This window comes from Stenella coeruleoalba, assembly GCF_951394435.1.
Source record: "Stenella coeruleoalba genome assembly, chromosome: 4".
In the NCBI taxonomy this organism is placed as follows: Eukaryota; Metazoa; Chordata; class Mammalia; order Artiodactyla; family Delphinidae; genus Stenella; species Stenella coeruleoalba.
The window spans coordinates 113,665,759-113,679,387 of NC_137149.1; the positions used below are offsets into that span (position 1 = coordinate 113,665,759).

At 39.1% G+C, this 13,629-nt stretch overlaps 1 protein-coding gene and 1 pseudogene across 7 annotated transcripts in view; one reads left to right on the top strand and one right to left on the bottom strand.

Annotated features, from left to right (window-relative positions):
* Positions 1-13,629, bottom strand: part of MAPK10 (mitogen-activated protein kinase 10) — a 617,840-nt gene that overhangs the window by 282,200 nt on the left and 322,011 nt on the right. The window lies entirely within an intron of this gene.
* Positions 11,019-11,741, top strand: LOC307185723 (protein FAM204A-like; annotated as a pseudogene). The gene has a single exon. The product of its transcript is annotated as a protein FAM204A-like (transcript).

Sequence of the window (13,629 nt, forward strand, 5' to 3'; positions counted from 1 at the left end):
ATGTAAATAAATATATGGATAGCCATATACTTTTTTTCTTAATGATTTTATAAATTTTTATGCTTACAGTGAAAAAAAAACTCCAGGCAATCATGCTTCCTTCAGGGAAGACCACCATTACATCAGACCTTTTTTCAAATCTTCCTAAGCCACAATGTCCTTTCACTAATGGAGCCCATGGAGAGAAAAACTTACTTCTCAGATTTAACAGGGTTGCTGATTCTGAAGAATACTTATAAGAAATTTGACCAATTCATCAGGAATCTTGCAAAGTTTTCAATATCTTGTGATTAAAGTTAGAATTCTCTTTTTTAAATTGTTTCCAGTATTCTATTTCTAATAAAAACTTTAGAGGACTATACAGAAATGTGTGCAACTGCATGAGGTCCAAAAAAGGGTAATATGATATTGACTTCCATGACTATTAAGAAAATATAATCCTTCCCTCTGAATCTCTAGCACCATTCTTAAAATGTCAAAGCATAATCCTCATTTAATTCTGTCAACAAAATATTGGAGGAAAAAGTATTTGAGTAAATGAATGAAGTGATTCTTGGGATCAAGTGTGTTTGTGGTACAGCAGTAATAATAGTTGTGTTGTGAACAGCACTGACAAGTCAGAGGGTGGGGACAGCTTTAGCAAAGGAGATAACTTGGGGGTGAGAGGGGCAGTGAAACCACTTCAGAGAGGGCTGTGGTATCTGTGATCTCATGACTATTTTTTGCGTAACTCACTAGTATTGTTTCCCTGCCCAGGCTGTCACACTACATTCCTCCTGTTATGAGAAAGGTACAAATGCATAAAACTAAGGTGGCATGAGATGTTTTGTCAAGAAAGCTACTACCAAGGTACCGATCTATCCTAAATTTCCTTCCCTCCACATCTACAAAGGCAACTGTGTTTATGGTTTCAGTACACAATATTAAATAAAATCAGAGTCCCCAACAAAATCTCAAATCTATTTCATGTCCTCTATTTATAAAGTATGGATGTATTTCTATAAAAAATTAATATATCAAAATGTCATTACTTAGAAGGTCAAATTTTCAAGTATATGGAAATATCAAATATGCAGAGTTATTCATTCCTTGTGAGTTTCCTGCACTTTTGAGAAATAAAAACTTAGAGAATATTCTCTATTATTACAAAAGGAAGAGACGATTGACAGAAGCCTGCATCTATTAGGTCAGCTCTTTTTAGTTTGCTGGGTTGAAAGAAGAACACTTCTGCTTTATGAGTTTAATTTACATCTTTTTCTGGTGCTAGTAACATTACTGGTACCCACTTACATCCCCTTAGCTTTCACCTTCACATCATGAAGCTTGTGAACACCTGAAGGCCTGAGGGCTTTTCTCTGGCTACAGGGAATGTGCTCAATATGCATGGAGAACAAACCAGGAGTGCAGAGAATCAACACTCAAAGAAGCACCTCCCAACAAATGATGGATGAGGAGCTGAGAGATATATACCCAGCTTCCTTACTCCCCGGTTGTGATAGCTCTGAGATATGCTAAATCTATTCTATCTCCCCGAGTTCCTCTGCAGGACTGAGCCCTTTGTTATATCTGGTGAGTGAATTGATAACACACCGTTTAGCGTTGTCTTTCCCTTCCCCCTCTCCTCCATTTGTGTTCCTTGGGATCGCCTGACAAATGAATTACTCTGCACCTAAATCACTGTCTCTGGGTTTACTCTGCGATAACCCAACACAAAACCCATGGCAGAATTTATACTTCCACTGTATATAGGTTTTTAAGTGTGGGCCAGAGTTCACATATAAATATAAACAGGTTAGGGTCTGAGAAGCTTTTAATTAGCCCATGTGTTTGGCAGTCAGAAGTTATACTAGGACTTCTGTTTCTCCCCATAAGGGATTAACAGCCAAGAATACTGCTCTCCTGCTTAAAAGAAAAAAAAAAGATCTATATGTGAAAATAAGTATTTTCTGACATTGGACAACAGCCAGAGCAAGACTGTGACCGATGAGAGAAGAAAAACAAATGAAGTGATCTTTTTATTTTCTCCAAATTATTGCCAAATTATTGGAGGCAGCTTTAGAGCCACAGGGAAGGAAAAATCTAAGGAAGCTCAGGGTCTCACAGTCTGTTGCAGGGCAGGAGATGAGAGTTCAGGGAGGCTGAGGCAGCTAGAATTCCTGGGACAGGGTAGCAGGAAGGGGGAGCTGCAGATAAAGAGCTCTGGAATCTGAAGAGAAAGCCCTTTGAGGCTTCGCCAGGTGCTGATCACCACACATCTGGGTTAACACTCCACACAACTGTGGAAAGACCCACCTGAAGAAATTATTAGAACTCAAGCCAGGCTGGGAATAGTTTGTCTTTTCATGGGCCAGAGAGGAAAATGTTGATAATCCATGGAACTTGGATAGAATCCTCAGAAGGGTATCACCTGTGTAGTCAGTTAAATTATCCCTAAATTAAAGGCTGCTGTGGACCCACCAAAATAAAGCACAAAAGCAATATTTGAAAGTGTCAGTATGATCCAAAGTAGCCTAATCACGTGCTAAAACCAGGCCCAACACTTCTATCTCCCTGGCTTTCATGTCTACATTAACAAAGAATAAAACAACACAATGTTCAAAATATTCTGTATCCAATAAGAATTACCAGATATGCAGAGCAGAAAACTATGACTCCTAAGCAGGAGAAGAAAAATCAATCAATAGAAACAGGCAAGGAATGGCAGAAAAGGTGGAATTAGTAGGCAAAGACCTTAAGGCAGATTTTATGAATTTTATAAATGTGCTCCAGTACATAGAAAAGGTATGTACATAATGGCGAGAGAAATGGAAGATATAAAAAGACCTTGGGGGAGGATCTTCAAGATGGCGGCAGAGTAAGACATGGAAATCACCTTCCTCCCCACAAATACATCTACATGTTGAACAGCTCCTATAGAACACCTACTGAACGCTGGCAGAAGACCTCAGACTTCCCAAAAGGCAAGAAACTCCCCACGTACCTGGGTGGGGCAAAAGAAAAAACAGAGACAAAAGAATAGGGACGGGACCTGCCCCTCTGGGAGGGAGCTGTGAAGGAGGAAAATTTTCCATACACTAGGAAGCCCCTTCACTGGTGGACATGGGGGGTGGGGGGAAGCTTCGGAGCCACAGAGGAGAGCACATCAGCAGGGGTGCAGAGGGCAAAGTGGAGAGATTCCTGCACAGAGGATTGGTGCCGACCAGCATTCACCAGCCCGAGAGGCTTGTCTGCTCATCCGCCGGGGCGGGTGGGGGCTGGGACCTGAGGCTCCAGCTTCGGAGGTCAGATCCCAGGGAGATGACTGGAGTTGGCTGCGTGAACATAGCCTGAAGGGGGCAGGTGCACCACAGCTAGCCTGAGGGGACTCCAGGAAAAAGTGTGGAACTGCCTAAGAGACAAGGGATCATTGTTTCGGGGTGCGCGAGAAGAGGGGTTTCAGAGCACCACCTAATAAGCTCCAGAGACTGGCGCAAGCCACAGCTACCAGCGCGGACACCAGAGACGGGCCTGAAATGCTAAGGCTGCTTCTGCAGCCACCAAAAAGCCTGTGTGCAAGCACAGGTCACTATCCACACTTCCCCTCCTGGGAGCCTGTGCAGCCCGCCACTGCCAGGGTCCCGTGAGCCAGGGACAACTTCCCCAGGAGAACACACAGCACACCTCACGCCGGTCTCTGCCTCTGCAGGCTCACCCTACATTTCGTACCACTCCCACCCCTCAACTTGAGTGAGCCAGAACCCCCTAATCAGCTGCTCCTTTAACCCCGTCCTGTCTGAGCAAAGAACAGACGTTGTCAGGTGACCTTAACCAGAGGCTGGGCCAGATCGAAAGCTGAACCCCAGGAGCTGTGCAAACAAAGAATAGAAAGGGAAATTTCTCCATGTAGCCTCAGAGCAGCGGATAAAATCTCCACAATCAACTTGATGTACCCTGCATCTATGGAATACCTGAATAAACAACGAATCATCCCAAATTGAGGCAGTGGACCATCAAACTCCAGTGCTGGACACCTTATGCCAAACAACTACTAAGACAGGAACACAACCCCACCCATTAGCAGAGAGGCTGCTTAAAATCATACTAACTTCACAAACAGCCCAAAACACACTACTGGACACTGTCCCGCCCACCAAAAAGACAAGATTCAGCCTCATCCACCAGAACACAGGCACCAGTCCCCTCCATAAGGAAGCCTACACAACCCAATGAAACAATGTCACCCACTGGGGGCAGACACCAAAAACAATGGGAACTATGAACCTGCAGTCTGCGAAAAGGAGACCCTCCAAAAAAGTAAGTTAAGCAAAATGGGAAGACAGAGAAAAATGCAGCAGATGAAGGAACAAGGTAAAAACCCACCAGGCCAAACAAATGAAGAGAAAATAGGCAGTCCACCTGAAAAGAATTCAGAGTAATGATAGTACGGTTGATCCAAAATCTTCGAAATAGAATGAGGGAAGTACAAGAAATGTTTAACAAGGAACTAGAAGAACTAAAGAGCAAACAAACAAATATGAACAACACAATAAATGAAACTAAAAATTCTCTAGAAGGAAACAATAGCAGAATACCTGAGGCAGAAGAACGGAGAAGTGACCTAGGAGATAAAATAGTGGAAATAACTACTGCAGAGCAGAATAAAGAAAAAAGGATGAACAGAATTGAAGACAGTCTCAGCGACCTCTGGGACAACATTAAACACACCAACATTTGAATTATAGGGACCCCAGAAGAAGAAGAGAAAAAGAAAGGGAATGAGAAAATATTTGAAGAGATTACAGTTGAAAAGTTCCCTACTATGGGAAAGGAAATAGTCAATCAAGTCAAGAAATCACAGAGAGTCCCATACAGTATAAATCCAAGGAGAAACACACTAAGACACATATCAATCAAACTATCAAAAATTAAATACAAAAAAAATATTAAAAGCAGCAAGGGAAAAGCAACAAATAACACTAAAGGGAATCACCAAATGGTTAACAGCTGATCTTTCAGCACAAACTCTACAAGTCAGAGGGAGTGGTAAGACATACTTAAAGTGATGACAGGGGAAAACCTACAACCAAGATTACTCAACCCAGCAAGGATCTCATTCAGATTTGACAGGTAAATTAAAATGTTCACAGACAAGCAAAAGCTAAGAGAATTAGCACCACCAAACCAGCTTTACAACAAATGCTAAAGGAACTTCTCTACACAGGAAACACAACAGAAGGAAATGACCTACAATAACAAACCCAAAACAATTAAGAAAATGGTAATAGGAACATACATATCAATAATTACCTTAAATGTAAACAGATTAAATGCTCCAGCCAAAAGACATAGACTGGCTGAATGGATACAAACACAAGACCCATATATATGCTGTCTACAAGAGACCCACTTCAGACCTAGGGACACATACAGACTGAAAGTGAGGGGATGGAAAAAGATATTCCATGCAAATGGAAATCAAAAGAAAACTGGAGTAGCAATACTCATATCAGACAAAATAGAATTTAAAATAAACACTATTACAAGAGATAAAGAAGGACACTACATAATGATCAAGAGATCAACCCAAGAGGAGATATAACAATTCTAAATATTTATGCACCCAACATAGGAACACCTCAATACATAAGGCGAATGCTAAAAGCCATAAAAGGGGAAATCGACAGTAACACAATAATAGTAGGGGACTTTAAACCCACTTTCACCGATGGACAGATCAACCAAAATGAAAACAAATAAGGAAACACAAGTTTTAAATGATACATTAAACAAGATAGACTTAATTGTTATTTATAAGACATTCCATCCAAAAACAACAGAATACACTTTCTTCTCAAGTGCTCATGGAACATTCTCCAGGATAGATAATACCTTGAGTTACAAATCAAGCCATGGTAAATTTAACAAAATTAAAATCATATCAAGTATCTTTTCCGACCACAATGCTATGAGACTAGATATAAATTACAGAAAAAATCTGTAAAAAATAAAAACACATGGAGGCTAAACAATATGCTACTAAATATCCAAGAGATCACTGAAGAAATCAAAGAAGAAATCAAAAAATACCTAGAAAGAAATGACAATGTAAACACGACAACCCAAAACCTATGGGATGCAGAAAAAGCAGTTCTAAGAGGGAAGTTTATAACAAATACATTCCTGCCTCAAGAAACAAGAAAAATCTCAAATAAACAACCTAAACTTACACCTAAAGCAACTGGAGAAAGAAGAACAAAAAAACCCCTAAAGTTAGCAGAAGGAAAGAAATCATAAATACCAGATCAGAAATAAATGAAAAAGAAATGAAGGGGGCTTCCCTGGTGGCGCAGTGGTTGAGAGTCCACCTGCTGTTGCGGGGGACACGGGTTCATGCCCCGGTCTGGGAAGATCCCACATGCCACAGAGCGGCTGGGCCCGTGAGCCATGGCCTCTGAGCCTGCGCGACTGGAGCCTGTGCTCCGCAGTGGGAGAGGCCACAACAGTGAGAGGCCCGTGAAATGCAAAAAAAAAAAAAAAAAAAAAGGAAAAAGAAAAGAAATGAAGGAAACAATGGCAAAGATCAATAAAACTAAAAGCTGGTTCTTTGAGAAGATAAGCAAAATTGATAAACCATTTCCAGACTCATCAAGAAAAAAAAGGAAGAAGACTCAAATCAATACAATTAGAAATGAAAACAGAGAAGTAACAACTAACACTGCAGAAATACAAAGAATCAGGATGGATAACTACAAGCAATTATATGCCAATGAAACGGACAATCTGGAAGAAATGAACAATATCTTAGAAAAGCACAACCTTCTGAGACTGAACCAGGAAGAAATAGAATATATAAACAGACTAATCACAAGCACTGAAATTGAAACTGTGATTAAAAATCTTCCAACAAACAAAAGCCTGGGACCAGATGGCTTCACAGGCAAATTCTATCAAACACTTAGAGAAAAGCCAACAGGTATCCTTCTCAGACTCTTCCAAAATATAGAAGAGAGAGGAACACTCCCAAACTCATTCTATGAGGTCACCATCACCCTGATACCAAAACCAGACAAAGATGTCACAAAAAAACAAAACTACAGGCCAATAACACTGATAATCATAGATGCAAAAATCCTCAACATAATACTAGCAAACAGAATTAAGCAGCCCATTAAAAGGATCATACACCATGATTAATTGGGGTTTATCCCAGGGATGCAAGGATTCTTCAAAATATGCAAATCAATCAATGTGATACACCATATTAACAAAGTGAAGGATAAAAACCATATGATCATCTCAATAGATGCAGAAAAAGCTTTCGACAAAATTCAACACCCATTTATGATAAAAACGCTCCAGAATGTAGGCATAAGGGAACTTACCTCAGCACAATAAGGCCATATATCACAAACACACAGCAAACATCATTCTCAATGGTGAAAAACTGAAACCATTTCCACTAAGATCAGGAAAAAGACAAGGTTGCCCACTCTCACTGCTATTATTCAACATAGTTTTGGAAGTTTTATCCACAGCAATCAGAGAAGAGAAAGAAATGTAGAGAATCCAAATCAGAAAAGAAGAAGTAAAGCTGTCACTGTTTGCAGATGACATGATACTATACATAGAGAATCCTAAAGACGCTACCAGAAAACTACTAGAGCTAATCAATGAATTTGGTAAAGTAGCAGGAAACAAAATTACTGCACAGAAATCTCTTGCATTCCTATACACTAATGATGAAAAATCTGAAAGAGGAATTAAAGAAACACTCCCATTTACCACTGCAACAGAAAGAATAAAATACCTAGGAATAAACCTACCTAGGGACACAAAAGACCTGTATGCAGAAAACTATAAGACACTGATGAAAGAAATTAAAGATGATACAAACAAATGGAGAGATATGCCATGTTCTTGGATTGGAAGAATCAACATTGTTAAAATGACTATACTACCCAGAGCAATCTACAGATTCAATGCAATCCCTATCATATTACCGATGGCATTTTTCACAGAAGTAGAACAAAAAATTTCACATTGTGTATGGTAACACGTAAGACCCTGAATAGCCAAAGCAATCTTTGGGAAAGAAAAACTGAGCTGGAGGAATCAGGCTCCCTGACTCAGACTATACTACAAAGCTATAGTAATCAAGACAGTCTGGTACTGTCACAAAAACAGACATATAGATCAATGGAACAGGATAGAAAGCCCAAAGAGAAATCCATGCACATATGGTCCCCTTATTTTTGATAAAGGAGGCAAGAATATACAATGGAGAAAAGACAGCCTCTTTTCTGGGAAAACTGGGCAACTATGTGTAAAAGAATGAAATTAGAACACTCCCTAACAACATACACAAAAATAAGCTCAAAATGGATTAAAGACCTAAATGTAAGGCCAGAAACTATCAAACTCTTAGAGGAAAACATAGGCAGAACACTCTATGACATAAATCACAGCAAGATCCTTTTTGACCCACCTCCTAGAGAAATGGAAATAAAAACAAAAATAAACAAATGGGACCTAATGAAACTTAAAAGCTTTTGCACAGCAAAGGAGACAATGAACAAGAGGAAAAGACAACCCTCAGAATGGAAGAAAATATTTGCAAATGAAGCAACTGACAAAAGATTAATCTCCAAAATTTACAAGCAGCTCATGCAGCTCAAAATAACGAACAACCCAATCCAAAAATGGGCACAAGATCTAAATAGACATTTCTCCAAAGAAGATATACAGACTGAAAGGATGCTCAACATCACTAATCATTAGAGAAATGCAAATCAAAACTACAATGAGTTATCACGTCACACTGGTCAGAATGTCCATCATCAAAATATCTACCAACAATAAATGCTGGAGAGAGTGTGGAGGAAAGGGAACCCTCTTGCACTGTTGGTGGGAATGTAAATTGATACAGCCACTATTGAAAACAGTATGGAGGTTCCTTAAAAAACTACAAATAGAACTACCATACAATCCAGCAATCCCACTACTGGGCGTATACCCTGAAAAAACCGTAATTCCAAAAGAGTCATGTACCACAATGTTCATTGTAGCACTATTTATAATAGCCAGGACAGGGAAGCAACCTACGTGTCCATTGACAGATGAATGGATAAAGAAGATGTGGCACATATATACAATGGAATACTACTCAGCCATAAAAATTTACAAAATTGAGTATTTGTAATGAGGTAGATGGACTTGGAGTCTGTCATACAGAGTGAAGTAAGTCAGAAAGAGAAAAACAAATACCGTATCCTAACAAATATATATGGAATCTAAAAAAAAAGGTTCTAAAAAACATAGGGGCAGTTCAGGTATAAGGACATAGACGTAGGGAACGGACTTGAGGACACGGGGAGGGGAAGGGTAAGCTGGGATGAAGTGAGAGAGTGGCATGGACATATATACACTACCAAATGTAAAATAGATAGCTAGTGGGAAGCAGCCACATAGCACAGCGAGATCAGCTCGGTGCTTTGTGACCACCTAGAGGGGTGGGATAGGGAGGGTGGGAGGGAGATGCAAGTGGGAGGGGATATGGGGATATATGTATATGTAATGCTGATTCACTTTGTTATACAGCAGCAACTAACACAGCAATGTAAAGCAATTATGCTTCAATAAAGATGTTTAAAAAAAGAAAAAGAAAAAGAAAACAACCTGGGGAGTTCCCTGGCAGTCCAGTGGTTAGGACTCTGTGATTCCACTGCCCGGGGCCTGCGTTTGATCCCTGGTTGGGGAGCTAAGATCCTGCAAGCAGTGCAGCCAATTTAAATAAATAAATAAACAAATAAAGTGAACACATGTCCCTAGCCTTTAAAAAATATATGAATGAAACTCCTGATTATGAAAAATTGAACCTTTGAAATGAGAAATTTCAAAGAATGAATGTCAAAAACTCTATTGACAGATGAATGGATAAAGATGTGGTACATATATATAATGGAATATTACTCAGCCATAAAAAGGAAAAAATTGGGTCATTTGTAGAGACGTGGATGGATCTAGAGACTATCATACACAGTGAAGTAAGTCATAAAGAGAAAAACAAATATCGTATATTAACACATATATGTGGAATCTAGAAAAATGGTACAGATGAACCGGTTTGCAGGGCAGAAATTGAGACACAGATGTAGAGAACAAACGTATGGACACCAAGCAGGGAAAGCGGCAGGGGGTGGTGGTGGTGGTGTGATGAATTGGAAGATTGAGATTGACATGTATACACTGATGTGTATAAAGTGTATGACTAATAAGAACCTGCTGTATAAAAAATAAATTAAATTAAAAAAAAAAAGTCGAAAACTTCACTAACCTGTGAGGTCCATGGGATTTCACCTACTACTTTCCCCTCTTGCCCCAGGCCTCAGAGACTTTGTGCTGACTGCTCCCTCTGCCTGGAGAACACTGTCCAGATTCTGTCTGACTTTCTCCCTCACTCCCTCAAGTCTGTGCTCAAACGTCCCCTTCTCACGGAGGGCCTCCCTGGCTATCCCATGTAAACCCATATTCTCCGACCGACATAATCTCCTTCCCTGCTTTATATTTCACCATAAAATTTTTCACCATCTAACTTGCTCTACTTTTAATGTATGTGTTTTGGGGGGAGGTATTTGGTCAGTTTTGCTCACTACACTATAACCTTCATGAGGGCAAAGATATTTTTCCCTGTGTTCACCACTGTCTCCCTAACATCTACTGCAGTTTCTGGCACATAGTAAGTGCTCAAAGAATATTTGTCAAATGAATAGTTTAGAAAAATAACTCTGGCTCCAATGTATATTATTTGTCTATTATGACACAAAAGAAATAGAAAAGATATGATATAATGTATCTCTTCGTATTATACCTTCTGGCATCAATATATATCTTCATATTACTAGTTGTATGTTCTCAGCATTTCCTTCCTCCTTTTCTCTCTTACTAATAACCCAAAGACTATTTTTGCCCTCCCCTGATCAACACAGAAACCAAAACAAAGACTCAAAGTATTAACAGGGGTCTTAAGATGGCTGCTGGACGGCCAGCTATGGACCGCAGAAAAGATGTGGAGTGGGCTGCTACCTCCTGGCCTAAATTAAAGTGATGTTGAGTTGAATTCTGATGATGAAGCCACAGTAGAGAGCTCTGAACTTAACTTACAAGAAGGTAAAGAAGATGGGACCATTACAAACACAGAGGTCTCAGATATCCCTACAGATGGACCAAAAACTGAAGCAGAAGCAAATGTAAATGCATATGAAGAGTGTCTCTCTGGAATTCCCTTAAATATGTGGAATAAATTTCAAGAACTGCATACAAAACATTCTGAACAGAAAACCTCAACTTCAAGATCCAGAAAGAAAAAAAGAAAACACTCCAGAAAAGGTAAATTGAAGAATGAAGAATCTCAAAGTGAACAGTCCTCAAGTGAAACCCAGTGGAAGGAGCTTACTCAGTATTTTGGAGTCAGCGATAGGTTTGACTCCCCTGTTAAAAGGAAAAAAATTGCAAAGTCGGGCCTTGAAAAGAGCATAGACCAGGCTGTGGAAGAGTGGAACATTGAGAAGGCTGAGGAACTCAGCAATCAGGTAGCTACTCGAGAGCTTGGTGCAAAAATTGCCAAAGTGATTGCCTGCCACAACTTTGTAAAAGCCAAAAAGGATGCTGAAAATTCATGGGCTGCTGAAAAAAAGAAGAAACTTGCCTGGGGGTTTGAAGCAAAGAAGAGGTGAGAAACCAAAAGCAACATGGGATATATGTGACTTGCCAGAGTTCTTCAAGACCTTTGAGATTTCACTTGAGTCTTCAGTTGCTTAATTTACTGAAAAGATTTTCCTGTTCATGTTAACTATGTCGGGAAACTGATGGAAATAGAAAAAGATAAGCATAAAATTTGGAAGTTGATTAACAAAAAAAAAAAGTATTAACGGAAATGCAAAACAGAAAATTCGGTTGCAATGCACACTTTTTTTCTTCCTGCTCCTAAAGATTAGTTAAGGCCATATTTGTGGGAAGCAGAGAAGAAAGTTCAGTAGTGACTAACTAAAAAAGAAGGAAGGGCTGAGGCCTCAGAAGTAGGAGGGAAGAACAGGACCATCTGAAGGAACACCAAGAAGCTAAAAGGAGCCAACCCTGGGTGGCCCTACACTGAACACTTTGCCCTAAACAGAGAAATGGACCCTTTTTGTGAGGTAGGACATGAAGAAAAGCTTCACGCTTCTGATAAAATGGAACCGAACAGAACCACGTAGGAATTTCCCTAATAGATGAGATTTTTTTTTTAAACGAGAAAAATTAAAGAGCAGTACTGACTGGTGAGCATAGAACTGGAATGCAAACATAATTTTCTTTGCCTATAAGCTATTTAATGGCACAAGGAATCTCATGCCAAAGGCTTGGATAAGACAAGGGACCTAATCCACTCTAAGAAGAAAAGCACAGTCAAATTCTCATTAAAGTTAGAATTTTTAATAATTCCTACTATCATTTCTTCTTCAATAACAAGAACTTCTTATATCTTAGTCATTTGATGACCCTGAATGTGCAATTCTGATTATTCCTTAGAACACTTTTTTGTAAATTCTATTCCTAGGACCTCTGCCTCTAGAAAAATTGTCTTCTTATATCCTTGGTGTTGGAAGAGATCAATCTCAACCTGCCAAAGCAGTGGTAATCCCCCAGAGGGCTTGTAAAACAGACTGAAGGTGGGCCCCACTCTCAGAGGTTCTGATTCATAGGCTTGAGTTGAGACCTGAGCATTTGCATTTCTAACAAACTCCTAGGTGATACCAGTGCTGCTGGTCCAGGTACCACACTTTAAGAACCACTGACTGAAGTATGGTATTTAATTTTTAAAGAGTTATAAGCATCTTTGGCTTCAATTAGCTGCTTTGTCTCTCTTATACAACTTGTATCCTTAGTTGCTGGCACAGGGTGGGCTCTCAGTAAGTATTTCTTGAATGAATGAGATAGGCTTGTTTCCAAAATCATACAAAAACAATCAGATATCATTACATCCATATTGAATTTTTTACCAGTTATAAAGATAGAACTTCTACATCATGAACATACTTTGTAAATGAAAAAGATATTTATAGAATAAGGCTTAGTTTTCTGTGTTATTTAATAAGTTGAGACTTTTATTTTATGCCATAAAAAAATAGGTGTTAAAATACTTTCTTTAATTATCCTGAGCTAATGGGAAAGTTGAACTGATATATAAATCATTAACCAAGTCAACGAAAGACTAAATGACATCACTGTTTGCAGTACCAACCCAAGTTTCACAGTAGTTCAGAAACAAAAAAGGAAGGGAGGGTGCAAATACTTGAGGCATCGCATCATATACAGCAATATAGCAAATGTTGAAAACAAAAAAACCTGGGCTGGATCATCACCATATACTTGTCATAAGCTAAGGTTTTTGCACAGATGCCATATTTGTATGCAGTAGCTGGTTAACAGTAACAACATGCAGTAAAGAATAATATTTTATTAAATAATATTTTTAATTTTTTAATATTATACTATGTGATACACAATTACATTTGGGCGTTATCAAAAAAAGAGACTGTCATTTGAAACTAATTTGTTTCTAAAAGAGAAAAAAGAAACCAGTAACTATATTGATGACTCAAATGATGGTGCATC